The sequence below is a fragment of the Acromyrmex echinatior genome, chromosome 16 (genome assembly GCF_024713525.1).
Source record: "Acromyrmex echinatior isolate Ae372 chromosome 16, ASM2471352v2, whole genome shotgun sequence".
In the NCBI taxonomy this organism is placed as follows: domain Eukaryota; kingdom Metazoa; phylum Arthropoda; class Insecta; order Hymenoptera; family Formicidae; genus Acromyrmex; species Acromyrmex echinatior.
In genome coordinates, this window is record NC_141867.1 from 9,632,870 (window position 1) to 9,656,127 (window position 23,258).

General features: G+C 31.7%; 1 protein-coding gene across 2 annotated transcripts in view; it reads right to left on the reverse strand.

Annotated features, from left to right (window-relative positions):
* The window catches only part of LOC105153054 (octopamine receptor beta-2R), an 83,813-nt gene that overhangs the window by 55,376 nt on the left and 5,179 nt on the right, over nt 1–23,258 (reverse strand). Inside the window, exon 1 of one of the 2 annotated variants that reach the window (XM_087414502.1) lies at nt 12,323–12,558. The exons of the other annotated variant lie outside the window; for it this stretch is intronic. The gene's annotated coding sequence lies outside the window, so the exon portion shown is untranslated. Of the gene's footprint in view, nt 1–12,322; nt 12,559–23,258 lie in introns of those variants that run through there. 2 annotated transcript variants of the gene reach the window in all.

Consider the following 23,258-nt stretch of genomic DNA (forward strand, 5'->3'; position numbering starts at 1 on the left):
AAAATTAACTAAATTAATTATTTATTAAAATTTTTAAGTTAAATAAAAACTCGGTTGATTCATACATAATTTAGTTAAAATTAAATATTATTTTTCTCTAAAAAAATGCTTAAATATCACATCATTATATAATATTTCCTTCAACTAAATAAAACTGATAAATTCCAATTTTTAAAAATAACAACAAATTTTGTATTATCTTCAAAAACGTTTTGATGAATGAATCAAGCGTGACTAAAAATCAAGTAAATGAATTGTTCGTAAAAATTTCTTGGTTAAATAAGTCAGTTAATTTATACATGATTTAGTAATATTATTTTTTTCTATAAGAAAACATTAAATATTACATTATTATATAACATAATTGCTTGATGTGTTCCTTTCAACTAAATGAAATTACAACTTAATCATTTAAATTTGATTCAATTTTGGCCACTATATACGTAAGTATATAAATTCGAATTATAAGGGTCACATACAAAATGACATAAGCATAAGCATAGCATAAGATTGCTGGACCAATGATCATCCGACAAAAATACGCCATATTAATTTACATAAGATGTTTATTGGTCCAACAGTCTTATCCAAGCAGAACAACAAGTCATGATAATGTTAAAACAATATTAAAATAAATCAGAAATGATTGAAAAATGAATTTTAATGATTGTTTTGGAATCATTTTGACATCATTTTGATATCATAATGACTTGTTGTGATATGCTATACTTATGCAGCTTATGTCATTTAATGTGACCCTATCTATCCAAATTTGCATAGGTGCAACGTATGCATAAAGGAAATTATCCAATTTTAAGTGCATCTTTATAACAGAAATGCAATTGGATAATTTCTTTTTATGCAAACATTTATATAGATATACAAGTTTGGATATACTCTAAGGATCTGTGTGTACAACGTATATGAAAAAACAGTTTGGTAACAGCTACAAAATTTTTGTTAAAATAAGTTCAAGTGTTTAGTTAATATAATCAAACATAATTTTATTCTTACAAAAATGTATTACTAAACAGGTTCACTGTTTGATGATACTAAATTTTTGTAAATTTTTGATAAAATTATAATGATTTTATTATATTAACGAAACATTTGATTGAATCTACCCAAGTGGCACACAATACTTACAAAGCATGAACAAATAATTACTTCTTTTAGCACTTTGCAAGCGCTACTATGTTACTTGAGTAGCATAAATTTCGTAGCTGTTTGATTAGAAACAAAGTTTTTTTTTGTTGTTCAATGTGATTAAAAAGGCATACCCCATGAGCGCAAAATGTTAGTAGCGAAATATTTATATTTTAGTAGATTACCTAATTATAGAATAAAAACAATACAATAAAATAGACGTTTCGGCCTTATATCAGGCTATCTTCAGTATTATAAAATTAATATGTGTGTTAATATTATAACTTTCATACATGTTGAGAACACCTAATTTCGAATAAATTTTATTCACGTTATAATAATGAGATAAAATATTTTACACGCTCGATTACAATTATATTTTCGAAGCGCTTGACGCTTAGGTTGTTGTTATAAATTTTTTTTTTTTTTAGTTCATAAAATCATATCAAATACTCCAGATGCCAATTGTCGTTTTTTTGTCACAACAGTTAGTCGAACTTATTGAAACACATAATTTCCAGATTCAATGTGTTAACAATAAGTTGAGTTGTGGAATCCAAGACTTGGAAAATTGTATTGAACTGCTCAAGAGTCGAAAATAAAATATCAAATGTTTTGTTAATTTATATTTTGTTATTTTGGGCATTAATTTCAAAACAGTCTAAATAGCGTGCGATTATAGCTCAGCGTCAGCGTGTAAGGTTACCATCTCAGAGGTCTTAGGTTCGAATCCCGTTGATACTGTGTATGCGTTTTCAAAAATTATAAAATATACAATGTAATTATATAATTAATAAATTGTATAAAAAAACATTAATTCCATAAATCTATACAAAAATAATAAAAATATACAAAAAATGCATTTAAAATATTTGCATTAAAAAATTTTTTTTTCAATCATGGAATTGCTACCATCAACAAATTATTTAGTTCCCATTATTTTGTAGAATAATAAAATGTAAAACTATTCTATTAATGAACGTGCTGATCGTATATTTCAATTGTTTAATAAGATAATTATTTATAATTTTATCAGGTATTTAGTTACTTTTATTTTATACTTTTGTGAATGTTTCATGTGTTTTCTCAAACAAAAATTGAGTTGTTTTAACTCAATGTAGAATTTTTTTAACAAAATATTTCTGTTAATAAAATAAATATCGGTTTGCTCTATGAAAATTTTCTGTCAAAATGATAAGCTGTGCGAATGCATCAATCATTTAAATTATTCGTTAAATATATAGTAAATACATGAAATACTGTATATTGAAGTCATTCAACAAAGTTTTTATTTGAATATATTGTATATATTGAAGCTTATATATCGAATATATATTTTGTTATTTCGACTTCATCTTTCGATATATTCGACTTCATATATTTAGACTTTATATATTTAGTTCCAGAGACAAAATTTTGGTTGCTTTATGTTTTTGTGAATATAAATTTTAACTTTATTTTAATTTAAAAAAAATTGAATTTGCATTTATCAAACTATATACATTGCTGTTTCAAGTAAGTTTTCCTTTGAATGCAAAGTGATTTTATTGCTTGAAATCAACATTTATTTGAGACAAAGAGATTTATTTATATTTAAGAGAAACAAATTCTCATATCAAAAAAATATTGCGTTACAGAATCTATGTTTTCACTCTTAATTTTAACAAAATTTGAATAAATATTATAAAGGACATATAAGAGTCAAATAATTATTTAAAAGTGTAGATGTCACATTAATAAGAATAAAATTTAATTGAAAGACAAGATAAATATACGTATAGATGTTACATGTTTCGACTTTTTATTAAGCCATTTTCAGATGATCCTTAACATCCTGCAATTCTCTTAATTTTGTTGATTTAAATAGTGATTTGTTTTTAATAGTAATAAATTATTTTGTTATATTTATATTACACACATATTTATTTGTACGTATTGAACTAAATAATTTAGTTACATAAAACAAATGTCGCGTTATTCAAATTTTTTTTCAGTGCGATTTTTAATAATTAATATCTTGTTGTAATTATTGCGAAAATTGTAAAATGAGTCATTATTAACTCATTATCCGTTTAGTCCGCTCTACCCCGAGAATTTTATCATGACTTATCAAACACCCTGTGTGTGTATATGTGTGTGTGTGTGTGTGTGTGTGTGTGTGTGTGTGTGTGTGTGTATAATTTTATACAATTTTATATAATTATATATGATTATATATGAAATATTTTTTCTCTTCGGGTATTTTATATTTAAAGTAGCTAATATTACTAATATCGTAGATATATTAAATAAAACGAGGATTGAGGGAATAGTAATCTGGATTGATTTTTATTAGACAAGATTCTATAATTATATCTATGAGTATGTGATACTTCTATATAATATGAAATAAAATGCTTATTTATTCAAGAAAAAATTCAATAATTAATATTGTATGATAAAGAAAGTAGATAAAGAAAAATACCATTATATAAAAAAGCCATTATATATTTTTTGATATTTACAAAGTTTATTTTTTAGTAATTTATCGTTCAAGAAATACTATAATTTGAACAAATTTTTCAATAACAATCAGATATAATATAAATTAAAGAATTTTCCTAAGAAAATTAAGCTATTTAAATTGAAGCTACATTTAAACTTACCTGAATTTATGTTAAATATCTATATAAGTATTTAAAGTAAAGCAATATAAATAAATAGAAGCGTTACGAATCAGATTGAAAATAAATTCAGAACATTTAATATTCAGAAAATAAATATAAAGAAGTACAATAACAAATATTTTGAACGTTTAAACGCAATAGTTATTAAATCCAATAGAAGCAATAATGCGATACTACAGTAGAGAACAAGTATCTTAGATAATATCAGATAGTATTATTGATATTAATATAATATCGCTGTCTGATATTGTCTAAGATACTTGTTTTGAACTTAACTGCGTTTTTTTTATCATTTGACTCACAACAGTTTGACTGAATAAAATTAATTACACAAAGAAGAAAACGAAATTATCATTAGTGGAGAATCACAGAATACTAAGCGATTTTAACTTCTAACATCACAAGTTTCAATGGACCACACGCATCTAAGGACGAAGGAATACAGGAACATCCGATATGTGTCAGCAATAATTTAAATTTTAATACTTGACAATTTATGTAATATTTCAATTTTTTAAATTTATTTTAACATTGAGAATGACTCGATTGGCGTCGAAACGTTTGTTATTGTACTTCTTTATATTTATTTTCTGAATATTAAATGTTTTTAATTTATTTTCTGGCTCGCAATCCTTTTATTTATTTATATTGATTTATTCTGATTGAGCCATATTATTATTTTATATTTAAAGTAAATTCTTAAAATATTGAGAATGAATTTTATATAGGATGTTCCGTCGTGACACCAACAAGTTTTGCAATTTTTCTTGGGAACAAAAATATACAAGAATTGTTTTGCTTAGAATGGTCATCGATTTCATTTCGTATAAGAACATTTCGTATAAGAATTTACGCGCCCGCCCCCACACACACACACATATACATACATATGTGTAAAATATAAATATATTTAAATAAATATTATATATATGAAGTAAGAATAAAATTTGAAATGCATTTAAAAATATACAGTATTTAAAGATTTATATTATAAATTCGTTAAAGGTACATTCTCGTGTAAAATTTTCAAAAAATCGATCTTTTCAATGCATATTTTGATTGTATATAACATTTCAAGTATACCAACAATACACTGGCAAAATTTCAAAAAAAAAATTTAAAAAATTAACGATTCTACAAAAATTTATTTATTTTTAGAAATTTTAGAAAGAAATTCGAAGAATTAACGATTCTAAAGCCAAAAGTTCTTTTTTTCAGCCAAATGTTTGAGGAAGACTTACTTTATGGATCAGGAATCGCTGATTAACGGCAAATAGTTTAATTATTATTTTATTTTTTAAAATCTGTAAAAAAAACTTTAAACGCGTTTTGTTAGAAACGTTGTTTGTTTTTTTGGGCGGTTAATACGCTTTCGGAAAAACTAACCGACTGATTTTAAAAATTCTTGCAGCGTTGTATTCGTATTGAGTAGCTATTACGTAAATTAGAATAAACCGGTTTCACTAAAAATTTAATTTTTATCCAATTTTTTTGAGTAAAAAAAAGCATTTGTTCGCATCCCTTTCTAAAAGCACGTGTTATAAACTCACAAATTTTCAATAATTTTCAATAATTCTAGTTTACGCAATAGTCACGCAAATAAACTTTAAAAGAAAAGAAAAAGTTCTATAATTTCTGATTATTGGTTCTTAAGATATGCCAACTGTTTGATCATTTCATTTTTTCAATTTTGCGCCTCTCAATTTCTTGAAATGAATTTTTTGAAATGAAAATACTGCTGTAAAAATTTTTTTCATATATTGACATGTGTCAATAAATATATAAAAAATTAGAATCGTATGTCTAATAGTTCTCTTTAAGAAAAATTTCGAAAAAGATTTATTTTAGACTTATTTTTAATGTGGTTATACGAGAATGTTCCCTTAATTTAAAATGAGATTTATATATATCTTAAAATTTTTTATACACATCTCTGTCATTTCTCTAGAAGATTTGCTCAATTTACTCATAATTGTGTAAATAGATACAATTCATAATTAAACTTGAATGCAATAGACGATTCATAAGCAAACCTTCAGCATTATATAGACTCTTCAATTGCTATATTCCTTCGAGATTCGCATATCAGCTGGTACGGCAGGTTTCCATTCGCTTCCACTTAAAATGAGGACACGTCGGAAGAGAGCTGGCAACTTTCAATAGAACATCCTTTCCTCTTTTCCTGTTTCTTTTTTCCTCCTCTACCTTTCTCTGTCATTGTACTTCTTCCTCTTTGCTCTTTATATCTCTTTCTATCTCTTTCTCTAGCATAGTAGTTGCGTGACGACATTGCTGTGTCAAGTGCACTCTCGTCGAGCCTATGTAATTTATGATCCGCTATTTTTGCAGTATATTTAGGTCAATTATTCCAGCAGTAGCGGCGGTCAACTATGAAGAAGACTGGGAGAAAAGCTACGTTCAAAGATGCCATTTTTATTTTTCAATGAACCGATAATGTTAATATTGTCGAAATCAAGAAAGGAGAAGAAGCGAGAAGTATATTGATTAAAGAAAAATAAATTATTGCATTATATATGAAGAGACAATACACTACTTATCAATTTGTATAGATAAATAAAATTTTAATTGAAATGGATGCAAATGTATCATTAATGTAATAATTTTATTTTAACTTTTTATTTACAATTTAACTTTCACGATAATATTTTTCTCACTATTGTTTAATTATTGTAGAACAATTTTTGGCGATGAAAAATCTCTGCGTGATCTAATTCCAATAATTTACTTTTCATATATTGTATATATATATATATACACACACATATATATATATACATATATATATATATATATATATATATATATATATCAATACTGTACTTTTCAGTGTAATATCCCGCTTTTAGCGCAAAATATGTAGAATAAAAAAGAATTATATTATAACTACATTAATACCGATTTTATGTAAAAAAAAATGTTAAAAAAAAAGAGAACGAGAGAAGAGAGAGAGAGAGAGAGAGAGAGAGAGAGAGAATGGTAAGTACAGTTTTTTTATACAATACAATTCAATATATAACATACGTATATATCCTTTAAGTTACAAATTAGAAAAATGCTTTATTTCCGTAAAATTTGCAGTTTACCTTTTGAATAAATTGTCATCACAGTAACATGATTTAAACAAGAATTTATACAATTATGCAATGATTTAATTGTAAATATTGAAAAGGTAAACACATTACATATACGTAAATAAACGATACTGTATAATCGATGTCATTAAATACAAATTTAGATTTACACATAATATACTACTACGATTACTTATGGAATGTATTAATAAAAATCAACAGGTGGTTCGCAAAAGTAATAAAGAGAAACAATTTTTATTAAAATAGTAGATAATATGTTATTTTATTATATGTTATTTTATTATGTTATTTTACATGTATATCATCGATTGTCTTAAATACGCCTCATGTGTATATTTTGTTGGATATAATAAGAGATAGAAAAATGTAAGATTGATGTGATAAAAAAAACTGCATTTTCTTCCTCTTTGTTATTCTTTCTCTCTCTAATTAAATAACGTAGACATATATTACAATAATGTGCTACAAAGTTGTCTTATTAGAGGATTGTATAGGGAAACTATTGATGAATTTTGTTGCACCTGTTGTCTGAGCAGAAACGTTATAACCATTTGTTTTACTATAGATACAAGTGCAGTAAAATTGTTATTTTCCAATAGTTTTGAAAAATTTCTATTTAAATAAAAAATTTTACATATATGAATATGTACCTACGAGAAAGAATACGTATCTCGTTTATGTGGTAAATTATCGCATCACGTAACGATGTCAAGCATGTAAATCGCATACAGGCGTCTATTGAATATAAGTAGAATTCTCGACGCTAAGGTTGGCCAAGGGCAAATCTCACAGAATTCGAAAGATCAATGATGAGTTGGCCTTGTATTCTACCATTCTCAATATAATGAAAATTTCTCGCATTTTCGAGCGTTTGTATCGGTATTAATGCAATTTCGTAGACGCGCATAAAATCTCATAAAATCTCATCAACTTCTCATAAATTCAATCAACTTCTCATTAATAAATTGAAATGTTGTCGTCAGAACCTCACATCAATTAAAAATGTTTTTTATAGATAATAATTTACAATGTTATTTTGTACGTATACGTTATTTTATACGTATTTTATACATTTCCATGTACAGGGGAGTCAAATAGTTTGCATGGGCATTCTGTTTAAACAATTTAATAAGCCTAAAACGCAAAAATAAAAAATGCTTAAGTCATAAAGAGACTGTTGCATTAAATATTTTGTATTATTTTTATCAAATATTCTATTTTTTGTTTATAAATTATTTATGTTGCAATTTAATTTACAGCATATTAGTAACTTAATAAAAATATTGAGATGTAAAGAGTATTGTTAAACTTACTCCTTTTTCTTATAAATAAATATATATATATATATATTCTGTGTGCTTATATTTATTTCCAAATGAGGTACACACAGGTACGATAAATTATTTATTAATTTTATCATGTTTCACTTTAGTACTTCGAATTTGAGAGTTTCTTTGGAATATGATTTTTTTTTAGAGAGTTACTAAATAAATTCTTTGAATAATTTATGAGAATGTAGTGAGAATCGCTTCCGTCATATATCACCTCGCGTCTGTAAAATGTTCTACATCATTAAAAAAAGTTTAAGACGTTCTGTCGTCCTATAAAAAATTTATATACTGTTAAAATTCTGCTTATGTCACGAAACGTTACTTAAAAATTTCGTTGCTGATATTCTTGTATATTTTTTTAAGCAAGTGTACAAGTAATACCATAATTTTCGTAATTTGTCAAAGGGATTACTTTAACAAATTACGAGAATTACGTAAGTTCAATACACGTAATTTACATCGTGTATGCTAAAGCCTCTTAAAACGTAACTATCCAAGTAGAACAAAAACTATTGAAAAAACATTTTTCCGTAACGTTGAATAACAGTTACAGATAAATGTTTTTAATAAATTATAAGTGTCCGTGTAGGAAACGTTATATATAACGATTAATTAAATGTTTATGAAACCAGTATAAAAACTATTATAAGACTCTTTCTTTTTACTGTAAAAGAACCATTTTAAAACGTTTACAAATTTAGCTAACGTTTTTACAATATCTATATAATCTATTTTTATAATCCCGCACAGCATTTTAGATTTCAAATACATAGCAAATATATGAAATTTGAAATGTTGCTATATAGCAGATACATATGCAATACATATGAATTATAGATAACCAAATCCATATTTATTACTAATGAATATCCGCTTATAGATACATAATTTACTTACACATCAGATACATGAAATTTGCAATGTTAGAGCTATATAGCAGATTCATAGCAATACGTATAAATCATGTATCAGATACGTATTTAATATCGATGAATTTTCATGGCTTAGATACATAATTTACATACTAAATACATATACATATAGCAATATGTATTCTTTCTATATTAAATACGTAAATTATATATTTGATACGTATTCCTAATATTACAAATACGCGTTTAAAATGTATTATGTACATATATAATATTATATAAGCCACTTACAGGCCAAAGTAATTCTATTTTTTGAATTTAAAAAAATTGTAATGCCAACTTGATTAAAATACTCTGGCTTTAAAATTTTAAGATTTAAAAAATGAAATTAATCATTTTGACCTGTAAACGATTCATATATCCATATATATATATATATATATATATATATATATATTACGTATATGCATTGTAAAAATGTTTTTGTACTAATATTTTCAAAATATTAAGTTTTACCATTTAGAGATAATATTTTAGTGACATAGGACATTTTTCTTATTAATAAAGCTATAAATTTTATATTTTTGAAACTAAATTAAATAAAAAAATTTGAAATGTAGACATATATATATATATATATATATATATATATATATATATAATAAATATTTTTAACATTATTTATAAGAATTTTAAAACTTTATATTTAGACATTTCATATAAAATTTATTATACAAAATGTCACGCAAATTTAGAATATACAATAGTACTTTTTAAACAGTATAGATATACTTGTTAATTTTCAAGAAAATATAACATATTTATTAAAACTATTACTCTTTTAATGAGTATTATAATTATAAAAGGTTTGAATGTTCAATTCATAATAATCAATTTATATTAAGGATTGCATAAACTGTGAAGGAAATGCTGGAGCCCTCTATATTGTTAATAAAAATAGCGTTTTTGACGAATTTATTCCTGTTCAATTTCTTTGTAGTATTTTACAGAATAAAAATTCCTTTTCTGCAATTAAAATATACATGCTAACGTATATTTTAATCGTAGAAAAGATATAAAAATTATTCATTAAAACATAACCTATAACAAAATCAGACATGCACTTATTATACAGCAATTACATTTACCCAATCAGCAGACAATGTTTTTTAAATGTTTTTTAAACATTCATTTTTCATTAATTTTACATTTTTTACGATTCGTTTTCAAAATTCATTAATTTAACGTTTAAAAAAGCCATTATTTTAAATAAAAAATAAATTCAAAATAAATTTATTTTTTATTTAAAATAATGGTTTGAAAAAAATATTTTTAAACATTTTTAGTAAATGTTCATTTCACATTAATTATTTGTTTGAAATAATGGTTTAAAGAAACATTTATTTAATGTTTATTAAATCTTTTTAAACGTTCATATAACGTTTAATAAATGTGTTTTTTGTTATTTATTTACTTAAAATATACGATTTAAAAAAACATTTATTTGACATTTATCTGATGTTTATTATAAATATATAAAAAATATTATTCTCTGAACCTCAAATTAATAAAAAACGGGTTGGAATAATAAAATAATTATGAAAGAGAAGTTAACGCAATATAATTGTGTTAAGTGTACATATATGGACAATAAGAACTGTGTGGTAGTCATAAGTGGCGTGACGGATCAGGTACGAGACTCATAACCCTGAGCTCTCAAGTTTAAAATCCAGTCGCGGTAAATGAAAAAAATTAAAATATAATTTTTAAGATTAAATGAACTTATCAATAACGTTTTCGGCCCGATCGAGTTTGTATTGACCTAAGTTGAAGTAATGATATTTCGTGCTCTCCTATTGGTAGAGCGTGTAATGTCAACCAATAGCGAAGCATTTTCTAACTCAAGTTGGTATAAACCCGGTCGGACCGAAAACTCTATAAGTTCGATCTTAATTATGCCTTGTCTCGTCCGGATGGACGAATATGTAGTCATGTCCTCATGCTCTCATTACCAACGATGTTCTAAAGCTCAAAAGCCGAAAATAGCACTCGCCGCCTCAGCGCTGGCGCCCCCGGCGACGGTCCGTCTATTACTCATTATTTTAAAGACGAAACGAAGCAAATCTTATAGTAAAAGGAGGGGGGAAGGGAGAAGCGCCTGTGCGTTCAGAGTGAGAAAGGTCGAGACAAGGAATAATTAAGATCACTTCACTTAATAAAGTCGTTTAATCTTAAAATTATGCCAAAATCTCGTCCGGATGAATTATGTATCTGTTTAAAGCATGATTTGCGAGTAGATGTGTGTAAGGCCTAATACAAAATCATATAAAATATATGTCGCTAGTGTCAAATAGTCTCTAAAATTTAGAGGTAACGATAAAAAGAAAAGAAGTATTCGCGTATCAAATATAGTCGTTTGATCGGTTAAACCTAACGCAAAATCGTTCTATAACTGCAACCCTGCTTTAGGGAAGCAGAACCGAATTACAAAAACTCTCCGGTGCAATAATCAGGCAGTTATAAAAGTTTGCAAAAACCCGAGACTAACCCGCCGCTCGCTTGATAAGGTCGAGAGAAATCTCTTTCTTGGCGACAGAGAAGTAGAGGCATGTCATAGCTCATGCTATGAGTCAACTAAAAATTCCCGTGCATTCCGCATTCCTCTAGGCCTTTGCGGATCCATTGGCTCATCAATTGGACTCCAACCGCTCTGTGAGATTTTACGCACGAAATGAGTAAAGAATTGCACTCAGGGGGACGCTGTAAATAATGATCTAAAATGGTAACTATGCAAAGATCTGGGCGCTTGGAAAAACGAGGAAAAGTGAGTAGGGCTTGACCTAGAGTAAATATTTTTATTCGATCCGATATCTTAATTATAAATCTATCTTTTTCTCGAAAAATATGTGAGATCTTTATCGCTGCTAGGGTTTGCACTTGCTATACTAAATCCAGAACTAGAAGAAAGATTAATTTTCTTGAAATGACTTCCAGAGACCTAGATTCGTAAGGAAAGATTTCTGCTAATCTTGCGACCATCGGAGCTGGGTCTCAGATGAAATCGTAACGCGCGTTTTGTGACCTAATGACGCTAACCCCTTTATCAAAATGCTTAATTAATGAGTAGCTACCGATTTATCGGAAATGAGAGAGATTGCTGACCGCGTGGTATTAAAAGATAAATAAGAACTCACATTTTTTAATTCTTGTGGTAAAAAAATCAAAGATGGTCCATTCTAGGGGAGAAAGGTGAAATCTGATGCAAAAGTTCCACCAGCCCTTACAAGTCGGGTATACTGGCTAATTGTAGCTGAAAATAGAGAGGTGATCATAACTTCTAGAGCCGCTGGGGAGCAGACTGCAATATTAGTGCTTGCTTGATAGTCTTCCTGCAGTCAGGGAAAAGCTTTTCCACTCCAGATGCTGAGATCTGGAAAGAGACGATAAAAGAGATTTAGATGGGGCCAAAAACAAAAGTTCCGAAGTTAGCAAACGACAAAAGAAGAGGAACCACAGTTGAGACTGCCACTGTGGAATAATCAAAACCCCTGTGGTCTCGTCGTCCCTCGTTATCAATCCTCAGTAAGACATCGAGGAGATTGCTGGCAAAGCATCTTAATGCATGAAAGACCGTCTTTAACTCTAATGCGTTGATGTGAAGATCCTCCGTTGACCACCAGTCGTGAATGTGTCGATCATCACAGGTAGCTCCCCAACCATTTAAAAAAGCGTCGAGAATATTTCACGAGCAAAGAGCTCTGAGCAAATAAGGTTATTTATAATGTTATATTAGGTCGCTTAGGATTTGAGAATACATTGAGCACCACTCAAAATCCTTCTATAAGTAAGAAGCGATAGCCATTTGCTTGGAGTAATCTCCCGAAGTCGATTTCAGAGCTAAATATTTTTCTGTTTCAAATCTTCTGATGTAGAGAGGACTACACTGAACGACTGAAAAAACAGATACCAGCAAGCCAATTAAACTCGCAAAATCCTGGTGCATTGTAATTTTCGCGAAAACCTTCCTGTCAAGGAATAGAGTCTCGCTCTCTTGTCTAATGAAATAGCAATTGATTGCTGGATGGTATTGAACATAAATCCTAAAAATCTACGTCTAGATGACAGCGTGAGTTGAGATTTGTCAAAATTAATAAGAAAACCTGGAGGTAACAGTAAGTCGACCGACGCCTTGATATTTCTTTGGCATTCCTCGGTGGAGGCACCTAAAAATAAAAAATCGTCGAGATATATCACCGAGGGAAAGCCTCTTTCGCGAAGTGATTTCACCGCAAAATCTTTGTAAATATAAAGGGCGGCGAAAGGTTAAGGTGGTAAGATGTAAATTCGTAGACCTTGCTCCTTCACATAAATCAAAGGAATTTCCTGTGTGAATGGTGGAATAGGAATTTCCTGCGTAAGTGGTGGAATAGACACCAACAAGTAGGCATTCTCAAGATCTACTTGTCATCTTGAAATCAGAGAGCATAAAACGGATTATCGTACACCAGTTCTCTAATTTGAAATGTGGAAGGGTAATATACGAATTTAAATCTTTCGGATTCAAGATAATCTCATTCCGACCAATGATTTCTTAATCAGAAAAAAAAAGAAGAGAAATTGATTCGCAGATGGGACGACTTCTTTTACGCCCTTCTGTAGCAAACGCTTGATTTCCCTATTGCAAGTGGTTGCTATGCGTCGTAAAGCATGACTCCCTGAGCGAGAGACGGGAGGAAGGCCAAAAGGAAAAAGAGATAACATAACCTTCCATCCCTTAACACAATTGGGTCTGAGATAATAATCTCCAATGCTCTATAAAAAAAACCAAACGACGATCAGCGACGATCCGACCTCTAATTAATACTGTCTTTGATAACTGGGAGTGGCTATGATTCTTTCCCAAGGCTCGTAGAGGAACGATTGATGCGCAATACACAGCCTCCCATCTCCAAGTCACACACAATTACCTCCGAGTTGGTGCTCCTGGAAACTCTCAGGACGGCAAAACACTACGGTGGCGTAAATGGAATTGATGGTATTAAGGCATCCTGAGGCTGCTGATCCTTTCGATATCCTGATCCCTCCGTTGAAGATTCTTTGATGCCGGGATTGGGGGTGGTGAAGCCTAGGGAAGCCATGGAATTGACAGTATTAAGGCATCCTGGAACTGCTGACCCTTTTGGCACCTTGATCCCTCTGTGGGAGTTCTTTGGTGCTGGAGTCGGGGTCGGCCCATTTTAAGGAAGCCTCATTGACACAGCATAGCCACAAATCGGTGTCGGAAAAGCAAAATGGCTTTTCCGTGGCGAACACGGAATTTGACGGTATTTGACGGGCATCCTGGGGCGGCTGATCCTCTTGGCATCTTGATCCTCCCCTGCTGGAGGTTCTTTGGTGCTCGGGGTTGACTCCTCCTGAGGAGGCAAAGGTGTGGTAAACTAGGTGGGAAACCTCGACGAAGCGTCGAGTGACAACGTTCACCTTCTTCAATAGCATACAAGAAAGACTTTAGGCCGAGTGGGCACAACTACTGGTTCACACAGACTCTAATTGGGCATGGTAACTTCTATGCGAAATTCTCATAATTAGGACTTACTGAAAAGCTAGTTTATGCAAATGCGGAGCTAAAGAGGACACAGTCTGGCACCTTATCTTAAAGTGTTTAGAATTTGAGATGCAAAGAATTGTCTTACGAGACGTAGTTCCTTATAAGTGGAAACTGCCTAAGGCAATACAATTCCTAGTGTCAAACGCCGAAGCATTTCAAACACTCGTCGACTTCTATAAAGAAACTCTATGGATAAAGCAACCTCAAAGAGAGGACTAGATTCTGGGACTCACCAGGACAGGGCCAATGCCCTCAAAGCGGTGTGTGAAGCTTAGTTAAGGGAGATCTGCCCCTCATCACAGGAATACCTTTGACAAAGTAATCCGTACCTCATCACGGTAAATACACGCACCACAGAGCAGTTTAGGGAAACATATAATAACATTCTTATTACAGAATCAGGGCGTGCGAGATGCAAATAAGTGGGCCTCGCCGTGGTTCCCCATGGGCACGAAACGTCTAGAGAACTCAAGACTCGAGGCGCATCGCGGCGAAACTGCTTATTCCTGCAGAAAAACCCTGCAAGCGCTATTGGGTTTTTTCATTGCCCTTCTCGGGGCGGCTTCGTTGAATGGTGGATGGTAGTTATCGCATATACCTTTGTGGGTGAGGTGGCATGTTCATTCCGACTTCGGGTCGGAGCCGACTAACAATAACTGTCTTTGATGGCTGTCGCGCGTGAGCACCGTAGAGCTGAGATTAAGACCTTATTGATCTTAGGTGGGGCAAGAAATGAAAGCTCCTCGTTGAGCTCGTATTTGGCGAGGAGAGATTTTTTGAGATCCACCTTCAGGCCAGCACGCATATCCGCCTTGGTCGTATTAAGGACGATAACCAAGAGGCCACCTCCGCTGTCTGAATTTGATTTCCGAATAATTCATTGACAAGTCGTCCAAAGGAACTGTCTCCTTGTCAACGTCGGGGCCTATTAAGGTCTCCGTGCCCTCTTGGTTGATAAAAGTGACCTTATTTCTTATCTCGGTGTCGAGTAAGATATTTGAAAAGATAGGGACTTTGCAAATGAGAACAGTTAGTTATGTCCCTTCTTTGCCGTATAGGATAACGGGTTGACGAGAGGAGGTCTACTATGCCGCTTCGATCCTTACCTTGAATCGTTTGGTCGTCTGCAAAATTGTCTGGACAAGATCTAGCCTCAAAGAGCATCTCCGTCGAAGATAAGGGGCCTTCGGATGGAAAGCGACCTGTCGACGCTTGCGGAGATTCAGGATTAATCCCCGATTCAAGCTCACATCTCCTTATGCAATTAAGCTGTGATAAAACTTGGCACAGTTTCTCGCGAGAGGACAAACGATGTCTTAAGGATGTTTCGCTCGGTGGACTTGAGGAAAAGTTATATCTAGAACGTAACCTACTGTAACGAGGACCGCTGTCATGCCTGCATTTTTTTTATTTTCTTTCACGTGACAAGCTTCTAGACAATGCCTCTTATGTTTTGGCATATTAGAAAAGAAAGATATTTGTGCAAAATTTGTCACCCAAATATAACAACAACAAAGTAAACATTGCCGGTTCTGTAAGAATAGAAAATATAATGAGTAATAGATGAGTCGCCGCCGGGGGCGCCGGCGCTTAGGCGACGAGCGCCATTTTCGGCGTTTGAGTTTTATGAACACTTGGTAATGTGATCATGAATGTGACATGACTACATAGTCGTCCATCCAGACGAGACTTTGGCATAATTAAAAATTAGAATTAATAAATAAAATTAATTGTCCAATGTTTAGGCACTGTCGATATAAAAATAAATTTAAAAAGTTCTACATTGTTATTTTTTCTAACTGTTAAAATAATTATGACATTAAAAAATCTTTTTTTAATGTTAAAGAAATGTTTCTTCAAGCGTTAAAATAAATATTTCTTTTAATAAAGAAAGGGACTTAACTCATTATTTTTAAAAATGTTTTAAAAAATGATTCGTAAATATTTTTAAAAACATTTTTAAAAACATTGCTGCTGATTAGATAACTGTAAACGATATTCAAATATATAATATATATATATATATAAAATATATAATACATAATAAGAACCTTGGCGGAAAAATTTGACGAAAAACATAAATTGAGACAAAATCTTAGAAATTCTTAATTTTTCATAGGAGATATTTGTACTGGAACGTAAAATGGCGTTGTTTGAAAAACCAAGAAATCTTTTGCTTTAAAACAGTAACATTGCGTGCGTGCGTGCATGTGTATGGAGAGATTTTTTTCTTAGAATTTATCCTGAAAATATGATAGTCGTGAGCTAACGTTTAAAGTAAATTTTTCTCATTCATTAATAAAATTGCAATTAAATATAAAATAAGTTTGATTAATTTTGAGCCTGGTAAAAATCTTTAAAATATTGTACCACAACTATCATATTTTCAGAGTAAATTAAAAAAATTCTTACGTATATGTGTGTGCGTGTGCGTATGTGTGTACGCGCGCGCGCGCGTGTATGTGTAAGTATATGTGTATGGAAAAATTTTGAATAATATTAAAAACGTTTGGTATATCCATTAATGTTGCAAATAAACATGTTTAGAACAGTGTTGTGCAGTATCTAGATATTGCAAAACACTGCTGTACTGTAACCACGTACAAATTTACGTACCTAGGAACTGTATTGAGATACTTTTTTTGTGATACCTATACCCAGGTATCATTTGTTGTGCACCACGTACTTATATTTAGATGCATTTTAGATTGCATTTAGATTGCATTTACCTGCACTATCAATAAGGCAATTTTGCAATGGTCACTAGTTTGTATTACTACATCATACTTATTTTGACATTTCATACGTATTTTGACTTACAACAGTGTTACGTCCTATAGACGCCACGATTTTTTTCTTTCAAAAGAATCGGCTTCACGTCAAGACTATGATTGGCGTCTATGAGACTCGAGTGGAGTCCTCTGATAATGGTCTGACATGACTGAAAAGAGGGACCGGACAAGCCCCGCGAAAACTCGTAAACGCCAATCAACCCGGAAGGAATAACAACTTCAATGCAGGCCCGAAAAGTGATAAGATTGCAAAAGACATTATAAATGCACCGAAGTCACGCAATAATAAAAATCTAAACTTTGTCTCAGACTGATCAACAATTTAATCTTAGGAAAACAGGCGTCACGTCGCGCTTAAAAAAATCATAAAACGCATGGGATAACTTCCGGTAGCGTTATTTAAGATCGGACTCGCGACTGACAATGGTAGCCCTGCACGCAAAACTAGTTGTGCACAGTAACCGTCTATTTACCTAGTCATATTTTCCGCAAGAATAACAGATCGTCATCCGTCTGGAGCAATCTTGTCTTTTTAAAGAAAAACATAAATCATTTATTTTCTTCTCCAAACCTCTCTAAAGATGCACTTTAGATTAACAACGATAGGACGTTATAAAAATCGTAAATCTTGCGTGATACATTGCAACTATTGCATCGTAGACAAAGAGTACTACATCCTTTTCTCGGGATATAAATGAGATCCCGCGGAAGCGCAGAGCATCAGTACGGAAATCAAGCTATCTCGGTTCACGTCAGTGAAAAACGCGCGTTCACGCCAGTTCACGTATTTTTACGCAAGTGCATAAAAAAATTGTGGGCAACAATTATTATTGGGAGTCACTGGCCACTGCGACTGCCCTCCTGGCGCTCTCCCAAGCAGCTAAACAATAAATCGGCTTGCCATTCTATCCGGTTATACACACATTGTATAAAGAACTCCGTATAAGAATACACACACACACACACACACACACACACACACACACACATATAACGGAAGGATAAAAATATATGCATGCTGTTATTCGCCTATATATATATATATATGTATATATATATATACAAGTATTTATACATGTGTATATACTCATATGCGAGTAACAGATATACATATATTTTTACTCTTTCGTTCGGTTATAATGTAACTCGTATATCAATTAAAAAACGGAGACGAACCTCTTACATCGGAACCGTCCACATAGTTAACAACCGTGCCGCCACAACCGACCGACGACAGCTACCTCGAGATTTCATACTCGCCAGTCTTAGATCAAACACAATCGTTAGACCTCCTTTCTCCCCCTGTCATCAATCCCGCTATCCAAGAAATCCTAAACTATTCCCCTCCTCCTCGAAGAACGATTACCTCTCCCTCCTCTATTAAACCAGCTCCCATCTCCTCCATATCAACCAGATCCCATGCCGATCGATTGGGATCAGCTTTTTAGACTGTATTCTTCCCCTTCCAATGAATGGGATAGTAGATAGAATATATATAGTAGATAGAATAGTTACAGTCTACATTCCTGGAAACTCCATCCCTTACATCGTCCTATATAAGCACCTCATTTCAATGTGCTCCTGCACCTCCTTTCTCGCCTCCAATATTTAATAACTCTATTTTCTCTTTTCACACACACACACACGCACACACACACACACGCGCGCGCGCGCGCGTACACACGCACACCTCCGTGACTAAATTTTAACTCTTTTACCATAAATCGATTGTAATTACATGTATAATGATAAGCTTTTTTTTCTTTTCTTTATATAATATATTTATATAAATATATATATATATGTATTTGATATAACCTAAATTTTTCTTAAATAAATGTAAGTTATTTATATTATAAATGAAGATTGCCAGCTTCGATTTATTTTTACCACCACTTGCATTCCTTTCCCCCTAAGCACCTGAGATCGCACGAGGTCCCGAGTCAAAAGGATTAAGTTTCTTGACCCAAAAAGTAGGACCGAAGTTTGCACTGTCCCTTCGGGACGTTGACCCATATTCCGAGATCGGAAAGGTGCGTACGACTCACAGGTGTTCGCCTCTGCGCGTATACTTGTGTGATTGAATCTAACCGTCCTTCCATACCCTCTCCATTCTCCCTTATTGTCTCCTTGACCAAATTTTCAATGGTTTGGACATAACAAGAACAATCTTGGATTACTACCGATATCTTTAAGTCAATTTATTACATCAAGTCATACAGAGCTATACATTATACATATGTAAATGATAACAAAAAATTTAGGTCGAAATATTTATAATTGCTTTATGTTATCATTATGATACATTCAAGTTATATAAGTTACATAAAAAAATAACAAAGTTACTAATTCCGTTACTTTTATTAACGAATGAGTAACGTAGTTACTTTTTTTTTACTAGTGAGTAACAGTAACGATAACTAAGTCACAATTTTCAGTAACAAGAAGTTTTAAATTATTTTTTCGTTATTCCGTTAATATAGAGTTAATAAGATTAACTATAATAATACTAAAAGAGCGCACGCTATTTAAATTTAGATGATACTGATGTCAGCATGTTAAATGAGCATTCTCTTTCAAAAAATTTTTCATTAAATATAATATCATTCTATCGAGTAGTGCATTGTTAGAAAGACTTTTTAATGCTAATAGACTTATTTTGATGAATTTTTCGACATCGCCTAATAGACGGATAGCCTAATAGACGGTTTTGAAAAAAAAAATTATTATTAAACAAAAATTCAAAATTCAGCGATATAAATTAATTATAGTTAAAGAGTATGTGCTGATGCAAATTAAGATATGTATCAAAACTAAATAAAGCACTAATAAAATATAAAATAAAACAAAAGAATTAATTGAAAACAATTTATTCTTATGTAATTATAATTTACATAAATGTAATCATTTTTGGAAAAGTAACGAAAAAGTAACAATTTTTTTGTTACTAGCAATCCTTTTATTGTTAAATGACATATGTATGCTACTCAAGTAAAACAACATGTTTATAAAATGTTTAGGAATGGTTATTTTTGTGTTAAAACCATTTAAGGTTATTTTAAAAACGTTTTTTATATATAAAACAATGATTAAATAACTATTGTACAAACGCTTTAAAATCGTTGTTCTTTAAAATAAAATATAAATGAAAAGTATAAGTGAGTGGTGAAAAATCGCATTGGAATTATATATCGTATTAATGAAATGAAGACATGAATTTGTTAAGTTACAATGCCTGTGGAGTAGATTATTGCACAAACTTATTTCGCATATGTGAACTAAAATAAGAACAGTTCGGAATCGAGTTCATATCTTTCTATTATTTTGAATCAGCAGTCTAGTTATAAAAGTCTGTGAAATGATGCAATTTTACAAAAAAAAAAGACAAATAGAAGATCTATAAATGTAGAAACGTATGCCACAGTAAAGGAAGTTAAAAATGACCACTTGTTTGTGAGAAAAACAGCAAATGCGTGTAATATTAATTTTATGATTTTCCAACGTTAATTTTAATAATTAATAAAAGAAAAAATTTTTGTAATAATATATTAGGTGTTGGAATTAATTCGTAGCGTTTTACAAGAGATGGCACAAACAGTACACTATTTCGTTGTTACCTATAGTTCTGTATACATTGTAAACATCTATCATAGGACGTCATTTGCCGTACATAACCTTTCTTGAAATCATAAATAACAATACTGTATAATTCATTGAATATGTCAAAATTTGTGCCAGATAAAGTGTTTTTGCGAGGAGTTTTGCTTCATTACTTTAATATGAACAAAAGTGCAGCTGAAGCTCATCGTATTTTAGTGGATGTGTATAGTGAACATGCTCTGGCTGAGCAAACGTGTAGGAAGTGGTTTGCACGTTTTAAAGCTGGTGATTTCGACTTGGATGACAAGGAGCGACCTGGTCAGCCGAAAAAATTTAAAGATAACGATTTGCAGGCACTGCTCAATGAAAACTCATGTCAAACACTTAAAGAATTATCTACGTCATTGGAAGTTGACTTCTCAACAATAGGAAAACGTCTTAAAAGTTTGGGCATGATCCAGAAGGAAGGACATTGGGTCCCATATGAATTGAAACCAAGGGATATTGAGAGACGTTTTCTCACGTGCGAACTGCTGCTTCAACGGCAGAAAAGAAAAGGTTTTTTGCATCGGATTGTTACCGGTGACGAAAAGTGGATCCATTATGACAATCCAAAGCGCAGAAAGTCATGGGTTAAGCCCGGCGAACCATCAACATCAGTGGCAAAGCCCAATATCCATGGCTCAAAGCTCCTGCTCTGTATTTGGTGGGATCAGAAGGGTGTCATATACTACGAACTGCTAAAACCGCATGAAACCGTTACTGGAGATCTCTACCGACGGCAACTGATGCGCTTGAGCCGTGCATTGAAGCAAAAACGGTCGGAATACTTCGAAAGACACGATAAAGTCATCTTGCTGCACGACAATGCTCGCCCACACGTTGCAAAACCGGTAAAAACATACCTGGAAACACTTAAATGGGAAGTGCTACCGCACCCGCCGTATTCTCCTGATATTGCACCTAGCGACTACCACTTGTTTCGATCATTAGCTCATAGCTTGTGCGAGCAGAAGTTCACATCTTACGAAGATTGTACAAAATGGTTCGATTCCTGGATTTCATCTAAAGATGAACAGTTCTTCCGACGCGGTATTCATTCACTGCCCGAAAGATGGTCAAAAGTAGTAGAAAGTGATGGGAAGTACTTTCATTAATGTATTTTTTAATCCTCATGTGAAATAAATAACATTCTTTCATTAAAAAAACGCTACGAATTAATTCCAACACCTAATATTTTATTAATTTTATATTATAAAGTAAATATTTTTTGTGAAGTATTTCGTGATTTGATTTCATTGTAATCTTAAATTTGCTCATATATATATACACACACACACACACATATTCAAGTGATATTGTAAATGTAACTTGCCCCTCAGTGGGATAAGTTGTTATAATTTATCTACTGATAAAAAAGTTTAATTTTCAGTATTTAAAGACAGATACAAATTAGAAAAAGGTAATTATGTACTTTAGGAGAACCCTCCTAATGACTTTGACCTTAATATATATTGTCAAGGTCATCGCCCTGAATGACCTTGAGGAAGTTTTAGCCGGACGCTACTCGTTAAAAAGTTATAAACAAAAGAAGTTTAAGAAATGACTTCTTCTTTTTACTATATGAAACTAGATTTTCTACTTTAAAGTATAATGCGATTCTTTGCAGGGGGAGAGGGGAAGGTGAGAATCGAAGGTGAGAGTCGTGCGCCTCTGCAGTAGGAGGAGGGAATCGGGGATGAGAGTTGTGCGCCCCTGAAGCAGGGGGGGAGAAGGGGGGGATCGTAGGTGAGAGTTTTGCGTCCCTGAAGCAGAGAAAAAGAGAGGTGAGAGTCAAATGTGAGAGTCGTGCACCCCTATGCAGGAGGAGGGAGGGGAAAGCTTTGTGTGGAAAATCATAAAAGTTGTGAGAAATTGTGGAATATACTAGCAGGAAATCTCGTTTCACATTATAAAAAGAAGAAATTATTCCTTAAACATCTGACAGCTAAAACTTCCTCAAGGTGACTCGGGGCGATGACTTCGACATTATATGTTAAGGTCAAGGTTATTGGGCGAGGGGAGGGGCTCCCCTAAAGTACATAATTATCCAGAAAAAAATTGACTATCTAATTAAAAATGTATTTGAAG